The sequence below is a fragment of the Peromyscus maniculatus genome, chromosome 5 (genome assembly GCF_049852395.1).
Source record: "Peromyscus maniculatus bairdii isolate BWxNUB_F1_BW_parent chromosome 5, HU_Pman_BW_mat_3.1, whole genome shotgun sequence".
Taxonomy (NCBI): domain Eukaryota; kingdom Metazoa; phylum Chordata; class Mammalia; order Rodentia; family Cricetidae; genus Peromyscus; species Peromyscus maniculatus.
In genome coordinates, this window is record NC_134856.1 from 94530386 (window position 1) to 94543912 (window position 13527).

At 39.9% G+C, this 13527-nt stretch overlaps 1 long non-coding RNA gene across 1 annotated transcript; it reads right to left on the reverse strand.

Annotated features, from left to right (window-relative positions):
* Positions 1 to 503: 503 nt before the first annotated feature.
* Positions 504 to 12689, reverse strand: LOC143273168 (uncharacterized). Its single transcript, XR_013051077.1, has 4 exons — positions 12601 to 12689; positions 11811 to 11857; positions 11314 to 11381; positions 504 to 1733 (listed from the first exon to the last, which is right to left on the reverse strand). It is a non-coding gene; the product is annotated as an uncharacterized LOC143273168 (long non-coding RNA).
* Positions 12690 to 13527: the final 838 nt, after the last annotated feature.

Below are 13527 nucleotides of genomic sequence, written 5' to 3' on the forward strand. Positions count from 1 at the left end.
AAAGCTTTTTCAAGTATTTATTCAAATATGGGAAAAAGAGAACTTTCCATTTCTATTTCTGTCTTCACAAAACTTAGAATGAATGAATGAACAAACTCTTGATTATTAATTATTAAACAAAAGAGATGAGAGAACTGCCCTATGAGAGCAGACCTATCAGACCAATTGGTTCATAGGGGAACTAAGAGCAATGCTACTTTGCACCAAATGTGTGTTTATACATGTGTGTGCCAGAACATGCTTGTGTACATGTGTATAGTTTAAAGCTGGAATGAACATGCTACACTGTATTGTGCCCCCTTCCTTTTTTGAAATAATGCCTCACTTTTTATCTCAGGCTAGCCTAGAACTCAAAGTGATCCCCCTGCCTTTTCCTCTCAAGTGCTTAGATTACAGATGTGAGCCAAGAAGTCCAGCCCAAACAGTGTATTTTTTAAGAGGAAAATATTTATAGAAGAAGGAAATGAGCTAATTATCATTCTCTGGCTTATTATGAATTAGGAATTAAAGATAAAAGACTCAGTACTCCAAGGGGAAAATATTTATTAGAATTACATTGTTTTCTCCTCAATAATTGAGAAAATACAAATGTTTTGTTTTTCTCATTGGATAGAGCATGAGTTTGGAATACTTAAAAAGTAGAACTAGCCACTTCTGGCTGTCAAAGAACCAAAACAAAGAAAAGGGTTCACAGCTCCTTTGAATTAAATATGTCAAATGGATAAAGTTGGTTGGTTTCATTTTAAACCAACATTTTAAGCACCGTGGTCCTAGTTTTGGTTTTTTTTTTTTTTCTGGGGTAGGATTTGAGTCACCATCTTCTCCCTCTTATAGACTACTATAAGATCTACTCAAAAAAATTCTCAAGTAGATGTTTCTGAGTGGTCATCATCACTATTGAAAGGGCCCTTTGCTGTGCTCTCTACTGTATAAGAGATATAGAGTGGGTGGTACATAGGAAACTCCTTATGCTTTTCACAGCTAGCTTTAACCACAACAGGAATTAAGGATTAAGAGTCTCTTCCAACAGTAGACACGAAATGCTTCCTCACATTCCCATGTGAGAATTAGGCTGCAATAAACACAGAAAAGACTTCATCCAAGACACTCTTAGTTCTTGGGGAATAGTCTTGGTGCCCATATGCTTTAGTTTACCCAACAGCAGCAACACCACTGAGATGCTCCTGTAAGCAGTGACGGAGAGGTGACTTTCTGTGGTCATGATTACAAATTCTCTTTACTGACAGAGTGATCAGATTTACACTTTCTCTTCTCCCAATATCTATGCTTGCATTAATATTGCAGAATTGGGAAGAGGAAGGAAACTCAAGCAAGGTAACATAGCCCCAAATAGAAATCAGTAATCAAGCCTGGAGGTGTGATGGTTAACACTGATGTCAATTTGACAGGATCTAGTCACCTAGGCAACAAGGCCTCTGTGATGTCTGTGAGGGTTTATCTAGATTATATTTGTTGAGGCAGAAAGACCCACTTTAATGGTCAGACTGGATGGAAAAAAAGAACATGATCTAATGTGCATTCATCTCTCTCTGTTTCCTGACTATGGACTCAATATGACTAGCTGCCTTAAGCCTCTGTTTGCCATGCCTACTCTGCTATGATGGGTTATAACCTTGAATTGTGTGCCACACTAAACTCTTCTTTGAAATTACTGTTGCCAGGTATTTGTCCAAGCAGCATGAGGTGCTGTGCAGAACTTCAGTTTAGTCCACCTGGAAAAATTAACAAACTGACATTAAATGGGGCAAGGGACTTCCTATTTCATACTGTGCACCTGAAGAAAGATGGCATTATTTCATGATTATTCTATGCTTTCAGCATAGACTGAGGTCATCCACCCCTGTCCTGGTCTCCATGGGATCCTACACCTAGAATTTGGTGCTGTGTTTGGGTTCATCGTTCCTTTCAGGATGAGGCTTGGGGCTTTCTTTAGTCAGGGGTCATCCCATAATTTCAGAGTACATGATTTCATTTTTGTGACTTCCTTCCTTCTTTCTCCTGCTAGAACACATTCCTTTTCTGTAGTTCACTTTGTTATATTTCTGTCTGTTTAGTTAGACCTTGTGCTACTTTAGCAAGGGTCCCTCATGTGTCCTCCCCCCTTCCCCTCCTCCTCTTCTTCCTCTTTCCATCCTCCCTCCTCTCTTGCTCTCCCCTCATGTGGCCATCCGTACATTTACACAGGAAATGATATTATTTGATTCAAGTTTCCTCATGGTGCTTCACATACACTTAATTAAATTCACCTGTAATCTGTCATGCCAAATTCCTTCTAATTTCATGTAGAATGAAGCTGAGTTGAGATGGTCAATAAGTTCATTTGACCATGCTTTATACATTTTTCAAACAAAATTGGTTTAAGGTGTTTTTCTCTTCCTCCTCATCTTTTCTCCTAGATCTACTTTAGTACACACTAACATTAAAAATTAGGATTTGTGTATGAAAGAAACAGTGCAATTTTTGCCTTCTCATAACATAATCTAATACTTTCAGATCCATTCATTTTTCTTTCACAATTTTGTTTTCATTTATACTTTGATAAGTGTCATATATGTGTGTGTGTGTTTGTGTGTGTGTATGTGTGTGTGTGTGTATAAATGACACATCTGCACTAGACCTCCTTTAGTTTATGGGCATTCCAATTCCTCACTATTGTAGGCAATTTAGCAATAAGCACAGATGTGAAAGTATCTCTATGGCATTTTGAGGTTTAAGTGAGGTAAAACATGCCAACTAATGTTACTGCCAATATACAATGTTATTAGTTACTAGCAAGTTGGTAGTTGTCAGTAATTGAAAGATGAACATTTTGAACGACTCTTAGAAATTCTACAATGTAAATGATGTGTTTTTCCCCCTTGTGTGCTTAACTCAATTTATATTGCAGTAATTTGGCTAACGATATAAGGAGAAAAAAAAAACCTTGCTGCTACAGGGTCAAGCTGTCTAAGTTAAAACTTGCATGTGATCCCTGGAGTTTACAGTGTTATGTGGTTTGTATCTTAAATTTCCACCAATGGCCAATATGTTCAATGTTAAAACCCTGGTGAGGCTCTGTTAGGAGGTGAAGTATACTGGGCAATCACTCAGTCTGTGAGAGACTTTCTGGATTTGTTTAATGGAGGGAGGAAGAGCCACCATAAGCACAGGCAGTATCGTTCCTTGGGCTGGGTTCCTACCCTGTATAAAAAGCAGAAATGAATAGGGAACCAGAATTCACCTCTCTGCTTCCTGACTGTGGATGCGATGTGACCACCTGTATCATGTTCCGGCTGTCATGCTTTCCCCTCCATGATGGACTGTGCCCTCAAACTGTGTGCCAAAATAAACCCTTCCTTCTCTATCCTTAAGCGGCTTTGGCCAGGAAGTTTTCACAGCAATGAGGAAATAACTAAAATTTTCATATATCTTTGCAGAGTTCACAGGCCCTAGGCTTCACTGATTTCAGCACCCAGATTTTTTCTAGTCTACTTGTATAGGGCCTACTGAATGCAGGTATGCATGACACACAGGTGATGGCATGAAGACCTAGAATTAGGCCATTTTAATACAATTGTTGGCTAAATGCATATCACATACATTTCCATGGTGGGGTAGAGGAGCAAGGATCTGAACTGTTCATGAAACAAAAGCGTTTGTGAGGGTTCTGAATGGAAGCTACAGATGAGATTATCCAGCCTGCTGCTATTTATACCTAGGAACAATTGTGTTCACAATTCAGTCTCTCTGAACGATTGCTGAATTACATAAATGAGACAGCTGCTCTGCTCTGGCCCATCAGACAGTGGATACAGAGAAGGCAGACGGGGTTAGAACAATTAGGACAATTAAAGAGAGCTCAAAGATGCGTGTTTAAAAGAAAAAGGAAGCAATGTGCATTTTCCCAAAAGTAGTGGGAACCTCTGATTAGTATCCATGCCTACTATATAATTTCTAGAAAATACCCTATAATCTAAGTCAACAGAGAATTCAGAACTTGGAGTCGTCATAGAGAGAAACATTCAAGACAATAAGAAAGAAATGGCAAGGGCTAGAGAGATGTGTCAGCAGTTAAGAGTGCATACTGCTCTTCCAGAGAACCTGAGTTTGGTTCCCAGCACCCAAGTTGGGTGACTCAAAGCCGTCTCTAACTTCAGCTATGATCCTCCTCTGGATTCTGTGAGCATTGGACATACATGTACACATACACACACAGGAACAGATGCACGTGCGCGCGCGCACGCGCGCGCACACACACACACACACACACACACACACACACACACACACACTAGTCTGGTATAGTGGCATATGTCTTTAATCCATGGACTTAGGAGGTAGGCAGATCTCTGTGAGTTCAAGGCCATCCAGGGCTACAGAGCAAGACCCCATCTCAAAACCAAATAAACCAAATAAATAAATGAAGAAATAAAGAGAAATGAGAGGAAATATAATTAATGAAAGAGGTAGAAATGCATTGAGTCATTGCTGCTGAGGTGATGGATTCTTGTCTCTTTAACACTCTCTCCCAAACCACACTGGGCACCTAATTCCTTCCTCATCATGACCCTCAGTGTGCTTCTTAGCTTTATCCTTTTCTGCCTTTCTAGGCTCCATGCATTTGTGATAATAGCTATCCAGCCATTTTCTAGGTCTAGGAAGAACATTTAGATGTTCACATTTAGCTGATGTCTGTGACATGAATTGTTAAATGGTCTTTGAATAAAATACCCAGAGCCAGATATTGGGGTAAATGCTGAAAGATCAGAGAGACAAAGGAACAAGCCACAGCCACCTCTTACCTCTAGGACTCCAGCCTGAAAAGGCTTTAACTGAAAGAGCTTTAGCCAAAAAAGCTCTAGTTCCTGTCTCCTCACACCAAATATACCTTTCTCTGACCAACCATATTACTTCTTTCTTAGTGCTGGGATTAAACCTGTGTTATTCCCAAGTACTGGGATTAAAGTTGTGTGCCACCACTGCCTGGCTCTGTTTCTCTCCTAGACTGAGTGGATCTCATGTAGTCCAGGGTAGCTTTGAATTCACAGAGATCCAGATGGATCTCTGCCCCCCAAGTGCTAGGCCACTGCCTGTCCTCTGTGTTTAATCTAGTGGCTTGTTCTGTTCTCTGATCTTCAGGCAAATTTTATTAGGGTATACAATATATCACCACAGATGTCAAGACAAACCAGGATGTGAATGCAAAGACCAAGCCTATACCTAGTCCTGGGAATAAAGAAAAGATTCCTTCTAGAGTATGGAAGGTCTAGTTTAGATGAATCATCTGCCAATAAGCCAAGGAAAAGGTAGTGGGATATCATCATAGAAGCAGGAGCCTTGAGAAGCAAAGGTTCCTAGAGCTGTAGCCTACTGTGGAGACTTGGTGGCAAGAGACACAGGTGGGACAAGGGTTCAACTCCTGTTGGTTTATTTCTTTGTCTGTGTGCTAAAGGATTTTTTTTTATTGATGTGTATGTAAGTGTGTCTATATCTGTGCATGCCATCTGTGTACAGATTCCAGCAGAAGCTAGTACTGTGGGATGTCATTCTGTATGCTGTGAATGTGTGTTGATCTTATTGGCTGATAAATATAATGCTGATCGGCCAGTAGCCAGGCAGGACGTATAGGCAGGGTAAGCAGATGAGGAGAATTTTGGGAAGAGGAAGGCTGAGTCAGGAGTTGCCAGCCAGACACAGAGGAAACAAGATGATAAGGCAGAACTGAGAAAAGGTACCAAGCCATGTGGCTAAACATATATGAGAATTATGGGTTAATTTAAATGTAAGAGGTAGCCAGTAATAAGCCTGAGATAATGATCAAGCAGTTATAATTAAGATAAGCCTCTGTGTGTTTACTTGGGGGATGTGAGCAGGAGAGATTTGTCCCTATCACAGGCCAAGCAGGACACTGGAGAAGTTCTGACTACATTTGGAGAACCAAGATGGGGCTCTTGAATTTCCATAAGGCCTAAAAGAGTTTAAAAAGGGCTTCTAAACACACAGTTATTGGAGAAATTATTTTGGCCACTCCACGTAGTTAAAAGGATATTTATTTAATGGCGTAACTCACAAATTAAGTAATGGGTAGGTCGCAGGGTCTGGGGAAGGTGTAATGCAGTCCAGCGGTGTTCTCCGGAGCTCTGCACAGTCAATCTGCACCGGTCAGCATTCCGGCACCGAGAGCGCGCCCAGAGCGAGCGCTGGCCCATCCAGCTCTCGGGTCCCCAGGCGCCTCCCCTCGCCCCGCCTCGTAGGCGTGACAGTTGCCAGAGTCTCAATGGGGGTTGGAACTTCCAGAACCAAGCTGGAATGGCTACCCACTACACACAGTAATGGAGCCCAAAACAGCTTTCTACTTCATGTCTCATGAGGGACAAGATAAGAGAAGCCAAGGTATAGATACACCGTGGCATGCAGACTTGAGCAACAGTATGGCAGGTTCACAGCATATGGGCTTGAGGGCAGCATGATGGATTCCCACCACAGTGCACAGAGGTGTCTCCAAGCTGGGCAGTACACTGCACAGTGGATTTAGCTCTTGGTAGTACCAAAAAAAAAAAAAAATTAAAAAGGTTTTTGGGCTACAGGCTGCTGGGTGGAAGCATAGACCTACTACTTCACAGAGTCAGTGATGAGCATGGCTTCCCCAGAGCTGGCAGTAAATGTAGTTCTGCCATGTTGGAAAGCTGAGGTGTGTGGAGACAGCAGCCAAAGCTGCCATTTCAGTCCTAGTAATGCTGCAGTTTAAAGAAATACATTTACAATAAGACAAATTCAGATGGGATAAACCCTAAACAGTTTACAATGTGTGTAAAAATGTACGTATGCTTGGAAGAGAGAGGAAAATGAATACAGACAGTTATATAAATAAATAGTTTTAAAAATTAAAGTCTGAAGAGAAAGTAAAAGTAATATAAAAATAAGCCACATAAAGATGAAAATCACACAAAGAATCTGGATTATAATGTCTTTGGGATTTTTAACTGCAGAAAGACGTTAATCATAAAGGTTGCTGAGTTAAACCAATATGAATATTTTAAAGGTATCTTGACCTCAAAATTTGGACCTAAGGATATCTTACTTTGGAAAGGAGGCTCTGTTTTTGTTTTCACAGGAAGCAAGAGGCTATGGATTAGTTCCAGGTTAAGATGGATCATATTTTATCAAGCCAGACCTCCTGAACCTTAACAGATGGTACCTATCAACAAAGGTTATAGCCAGTCTTCTCAGGACTTGACCATTATCTCAAATTTTCTCAGGATCCCCATAAGACTACCAGCACCCCCTATCAGCATGAAGTAGACTAGAACACTATGCCCATATTCCCAAAAACTGGACTACGGATATTTGTCTTTGTTTAGAGGTTGGTTACAAATTATTATTGGTCTAGTCAATATATTTCTAAAGAAAAAAGGAGGATAGGATATAGATATGATAGGATAGAAGGGTAGACTATTGAATCTACTTTTAAAGAGTAACAACTTATATGAAATGTTTTACAATGCTATGGATTTTAGTTTATTGATATAAATTTAAAGTTAATTTTGTTATACTGTATGTATATTTCTACTCTTGTTTAAGGCATTATGTTTGTGGAGCTCATTTGAAATTGTAATGTATAATTAAGAAATACAGATTAATAATTAGTCATCCATAATAATCAAACTTATAGTCATGTTAGTTAAGTTTTCTAGGTATACATAGCTATATTTCAATTAGGTACATAATCTTCAAACACTTCAAAGACTTACAGAATATGGCATTTAAAATGTTTTAAAAACTTAGACTTTTCTGGACAAGGAGATATGTCTGCTTTTGGCAACACCAATTACTTAAAGGAGAATGATGGCCATTGAGTAAATTCATTATAGAGTTTGATTTCTTTGTAGCAAAAGTTAGCCTCTAGGCAAAAAATTGCCCTTGCGTCAACTGCTTGACAGTATGTTGTATAAAGTAGATATGCAGGACCCATAGAAAGGTGACCACTGAACTTTGTGAGGCAAGATGGCCCTTCAGGGTCCTGCTTCACAGAAGAAACTGCCAGATATTCTACAGGACACAGGAAAAAGTGACTAAGAGACTAGGCCTATGGGCTGAAGATGGATGCCCCAACATTGCAGAGGAACTTTGGATGACTGTCAGGTAGGCAGCTGTCTCTGTCATTTCCAGAATCTTGGAAGTTGTTTACAATGAGTTTCCTATTTACTTATGTAATATTATATCCTTCTGGGGTCTTTGATGTAGTTGAAGACTAGATAGTTATAATTTTCTTTGGTTCTGACAAAAGATAAGTTAGATATGAAACCTTAGACTTACAAATAAAGGGTAAATAGAATATTTTCTTTGAATTTTCGAAATATAAAAAGACTAGATATTGTAACTGTAATTCCTGCTTGATAACTGTTTTGTTATATGTAATTTTAGTATGTTAAAGTTAAAGCCTTCCTTTTTGATTAGACAGAAAAGGGGGAAAGCTGTGGTATGTTGTTCTGTATGCTGTGAATAATGTTGCTCTTATTGGCTGATAAATAAAATGCTGATTGGCCAGTAGCCAGGCAAGAAGTATGGGCAGGGTAAGCAGATGAGGAGAATTCTGGGAAGAGGAAGGCTGAGTCAGGAATTGCCAGCCAGACACAGAGGAAACAAGATGACAAGGCAGAATTGAGAAAAGGTACCAAGCCACGTGGCTAAACATAAATGAGAATTATGGGTTAATTTAAGTGTAAAAGCTAGTCAGTAATAATCCTAAGCTAATGGCCAAGCAATTATAATTAATATAAGTTTCTGACTGATAATTTTATAAGTGGCTGAAGGACCATGGTGAGAGCGGTTTATCTGGACTGTGTGGGGCCGGGCAGGACACTGGAAAACTTCCAGCTATAGGCCAGCACAGCAAGCCTAGATCCCATGGAGCTAGAGTCACAGATGGTTGCAAACCAGCTGATTTGGGTGCTGGGAACCAAACATGGAACCTCTGGAAGAACAGGAGTCTTGTTAACTGCTAAGCCATCTCTTCAGACACTGATCACGAATATGCATGTGTATCTCAGAGTACTAAGAGAGGATGAAAATGGAGCTGCCATGCAGATGCTGGGATTTAAACCTGGGTTCTATGCAAGAACAACCAGAGCTCTCAATCACTGAGCCATCTCTACAGCAACTTAATGCTTTTCTTGGTGAAGTAAGAATCTTGGTCACCAACTTTTGTCATTCTTAAGATACTTTAGGCATTGTTCAAAGGATTTCATCTTTAACATCTACCGCTCATAACAGCCACATGAGAAAATTATTATTTAGTTTATTGATGAAATATAAAGACTTGGAGAGGTTAAGAGACTTAAGTCACACAGCTAGCCAAAGACAGCTATAGAAATGGACAGAGTAAGTAAACTGGAAGGACTTCAGGGCACACTATTTCCATGCGTAAGGTCAGCCATCATGAAGTTTAAGGAAAAGTTATAGTTTGCATTAAAGATGAGGCAATATTCAATTCAGTGTTTTAAATACAACTGATATGCTCACTCTTTATATAAAATTCAATTGTGGGTCCACCCTTTGTAAAAATGTAGAAAAGGAAAAGGAAAGAAAGGAAAACAAGGAAGCAAACAACTACAACAACAAAAAACCTAAAAGTCAGTCCATCATATGAGCCATCAATATCACTCCTGTCTATTGATGACTGTTTACTGAATGGACTCCGAGTTGGCCTGTCATTGAGACATTTACACATCAACACATGTCTCAGTGCTATTCAGAAAGCTAAGAACAGATCCAACCTTTTTTACCACAGAATAATGAATGAGTAAAGCATGCCATATGTACAATGCGTACAACGTAAACTTCCTCATTCACAAAGGAGAACCCAGTTAAGCTTCCAGGATAATGGAGGTGACTGGGAGATAACCATACTAAACGAATTAAGTCTCAGAAAGACAAAAGCTATATGTTTTCTCTCATTTATGCTTCCTCCATTTCATATAAATACATAAAATCAAACAGGTATATATGACATGAAAAGAGAATCAAAACTGTCTCAGGGAACAATGAGAAGGCGAGGGTCAAGAAAGGGAAGGGAAGGAAAGAATGTCCAGAACATATTTGATGTACACCACATATAACAATGTTCCTATGTAACACATTGACACAAACACTAAATAAACACACATAAAAATAACATTTTACAAATACAGACAGAAAAAGGTTTGAAAGTAAAAAGTTAGTCAGTTATGCTTTACAAACACGATCTCTCCTATCACTTCTATTTTTAGAAAGATCTTTACCTTTGATTTTAATTTACCTCTTTCATTGGTGAATTTTGACTGTAATGGCTGAAAGCCAAGGAACTTGCTGTATTTCTGAACTTGAGCCTCTTTCTTTGCCTTGTGTCTCTGTGGTGGTACCTAACTCTCTGACTCCTCCACAAACAGACAATAAGATCTGTCTCTAGTACTTCCATTTCTCATTACTGTGACAAAATATCTTGCAAGCAGCTTAAGAGGGTGTCCTAGTTTTTGGCCCAGTTGCTGTAATAAAATTCCTTGACAAAAGCAGCACTGCTTGCTTTGAATGGGAAGTGTCCCCTGCAGGATTGGGCTTCTGAAGGCTTGGTCCCCCGATACTGGTGCTGTTTGGGGGATTGGGGTGGGAAAAACATCAGTAGGAGAAGGCTGTGCGAGTACAAGCCTCCTGTCACTGACTGTTTCTCCTTCTACTTTATGCTTGTGATTGAGGATGTGAGTGCTCAGTTTCCTGCTCTCACTTTTCTATCTGCCTGCTTCCATCCCTCCCCACTATGATGGACTCTTACCTATTTTGAACTGTAAGGCCAAATACACCCTTGGGGTAACTAACAAACAACTTGAAGGGAGAAAGGATTTATTTGTTTACAATCCCAGATTACAATCCAGCACTATGGGAAAATCAACTGAAGCAGCTAGTTATATCCACAGCCAAGGGAGGAGAGAAAAAAAATGTATGCATGCCTACTACCTAGCCCTATATTATTATGTTACTCCAAACTAGGGAGTAATACCACCTACTTTCAGGTCTCCCCTGACCTGACTGTAAGTCTCCCCATGTTAACATAATCAAGACACAGATATACTTAACATGTGAACCTTATATAGACAATCTTTTGTTGAGACTCTCTTGCCAGGAGGGATTTACTTTGGTTTATAGTTCAAGGTGACATGACCTGTCATGATGGCCAAAGCATGGCTGCGAGAGCAGTAGATGGATGATCATACACATTGATAGTTAGGAAGCAGAGAAGACACAGAAAGTTGAACTCAGGTATACAACTTAAAGCCTCACCACCAGGGATTCTCTTCCTCGAGTAATAAGCCACCTAATTGTTCCAAACTTTCCATTGGCACTACCACCTGGGAACCAAATGTCAAACACACAAGCCTGTGAGGGACAATTTACAAACAAACAACAACAGAGTTTTTCACCATTTTCTGCATTTCCCAGCAACCCTAGCAACCCAAGTCTCAGAGTCCATCTGCTCAGAAGATATTGAATCACGACTGCAACTCATATTGAACTTGGAGAGGGGCCTGGCTTACAGCACAATTTTTTAGTCTCCTTTCTCATCCCAGTCCCTCATAGAATCAGTTCCCAGACCAATGCTCCTCAGAAAAGCAGACATGGTGGCTGCATCTCTCTCTCTCTCTCTCTCTCTCTCTCTCTCTCTCTCTCTCTCTCTCTCTCTCTCTCTCTCTTCCCTTGGCTTAGAGTTGGCCCTTTCACTTCCCCGTGGCTTGTGGGTTTTTTCAGGCCTTACAGACAATATGTGCATGGCTGCTTACTCATGTTTGGGTTCAGAAACCAACAGCAATTCTGGCTTTGTTAATATCTGTAAATACAGAGCCAAGAGGCAAGTGTGTTATAATAATGATAACAGAGAAAAACTGTTAATTAACATTTTGGCAACTCAATAAAGTGATGCTGGGAAAACAATATTTGTGTGATTCTAGTGAAAAAATAAAAGAGATAGCAAAAGCAAAAATACACATTTTTTAAAAAATAGAATATAGGTATGTAGCTCAAAGTAGCCTGGCATTAGTGATCCTCATGTCTTTACCTTCCAAGTGTTGGATTTATAGGCATGTATCACCATAGCCCACTGAAAAGTAAAATCTTTCTTATACTCTGTGGCCAGTTGGAAGTAGAGGTAGCTCCTTTATTTAACTTTACTTTGTTTTTTTAATCACAAAGATTACTGATCTAACTTATTTTTATTAATAGAATTATGAGATCCATCTAGCAACTGGTTCATTATTTGTTTCAATATCTTGCCCTGCTCATTAATTAATAATGACTGCAAAACATATTATCTCATCACTAAACTACTGATTTTGAAGTCATGATATTTGTACAAAGCTATTAAATCTTCGAATTATATCACATCCTTGTCACTATGTTATAATAGAAATAACACTAACACAGACCCCACAGTAGGATGATTTTTCTAAGATCTCCCTACCGGGAAAGCTTTTATTGATGTCAATTTGACAGAATTTAGCATCACATAGGAGACATACTTCTGGGCATGTCTGTAAGGGAGTTTCTAGATTGTATAAACTATGGGACACTCACCTTAAATGTGGGCAGCATCATTTCATAGGTTTGGGTCTTGGACTAAATGCAAAGGAAAAAGTAAACTGAGCACCAGCACTTATCTCAAGGAGTTTCCTGATGGCAGTTACAAAGTGACTAGCCACCTCATACTACTGCTGCCATGACTTCTCCATCATGATGGCCTGGACTTTCAAAGTACAAGCCAAAAGAAACCTTTGCTTACGTTGTGGTTGTCCTGCCTGCCTCCTGCCCCATGCCCACACATTGACTAATTATGTGTGAACACTCAGTCCCCAGTTACTCCAGTTGCAGGTGTTATTTGGGGAGGTTGTGAAACATTTATGACACAGAGCCTTGATTGTGGGGGTACATCATGGGGTGAGCTTGGGGAGTTTATATCCTTGCCCCACTTTCCGCTTGCTTTGTCTGCTTCTTGTGTGTGGTGGAGGGATGACATCCATGCTTCCTGCTCTCACTTCTTGCAGCCATGCCTTCCTCACTCTACGGACTCTAACATGCTGGAAACATAATCCAGATTAAACTTGCAGGTTGCTTCTGACCATGGTATTCCATCACAGCAACAGGGAAGTAATGATCCATCTGCTGTTGTTAGACATGAAATCACAACACGTAGGAAATGTCCCCACCTACCGAACAACACAGCAGTCAAAGTAGAAATCCAGCTGTGGCTCTGCTGTGCTGTGCTGCCTCAAGCAACTTCTAATGTGCTCCTGGGCCTCCATTTCTAAACTGTAAAACTGGGAAATCAACTTGTTCCCACTACACAGGCTTGTGGGAATAAAGTGAGATAAGGTACTGCTTACTTAGAGGGATGACTGAGAACTGGTTAATGTTTCAGTCTTTTCTGCTGTTTTACTTATTTAATATTTACTTATTTTTCTTGCTATCTGGCTATACTTCCTCAGCACCTGCCTGCTTCTCAGA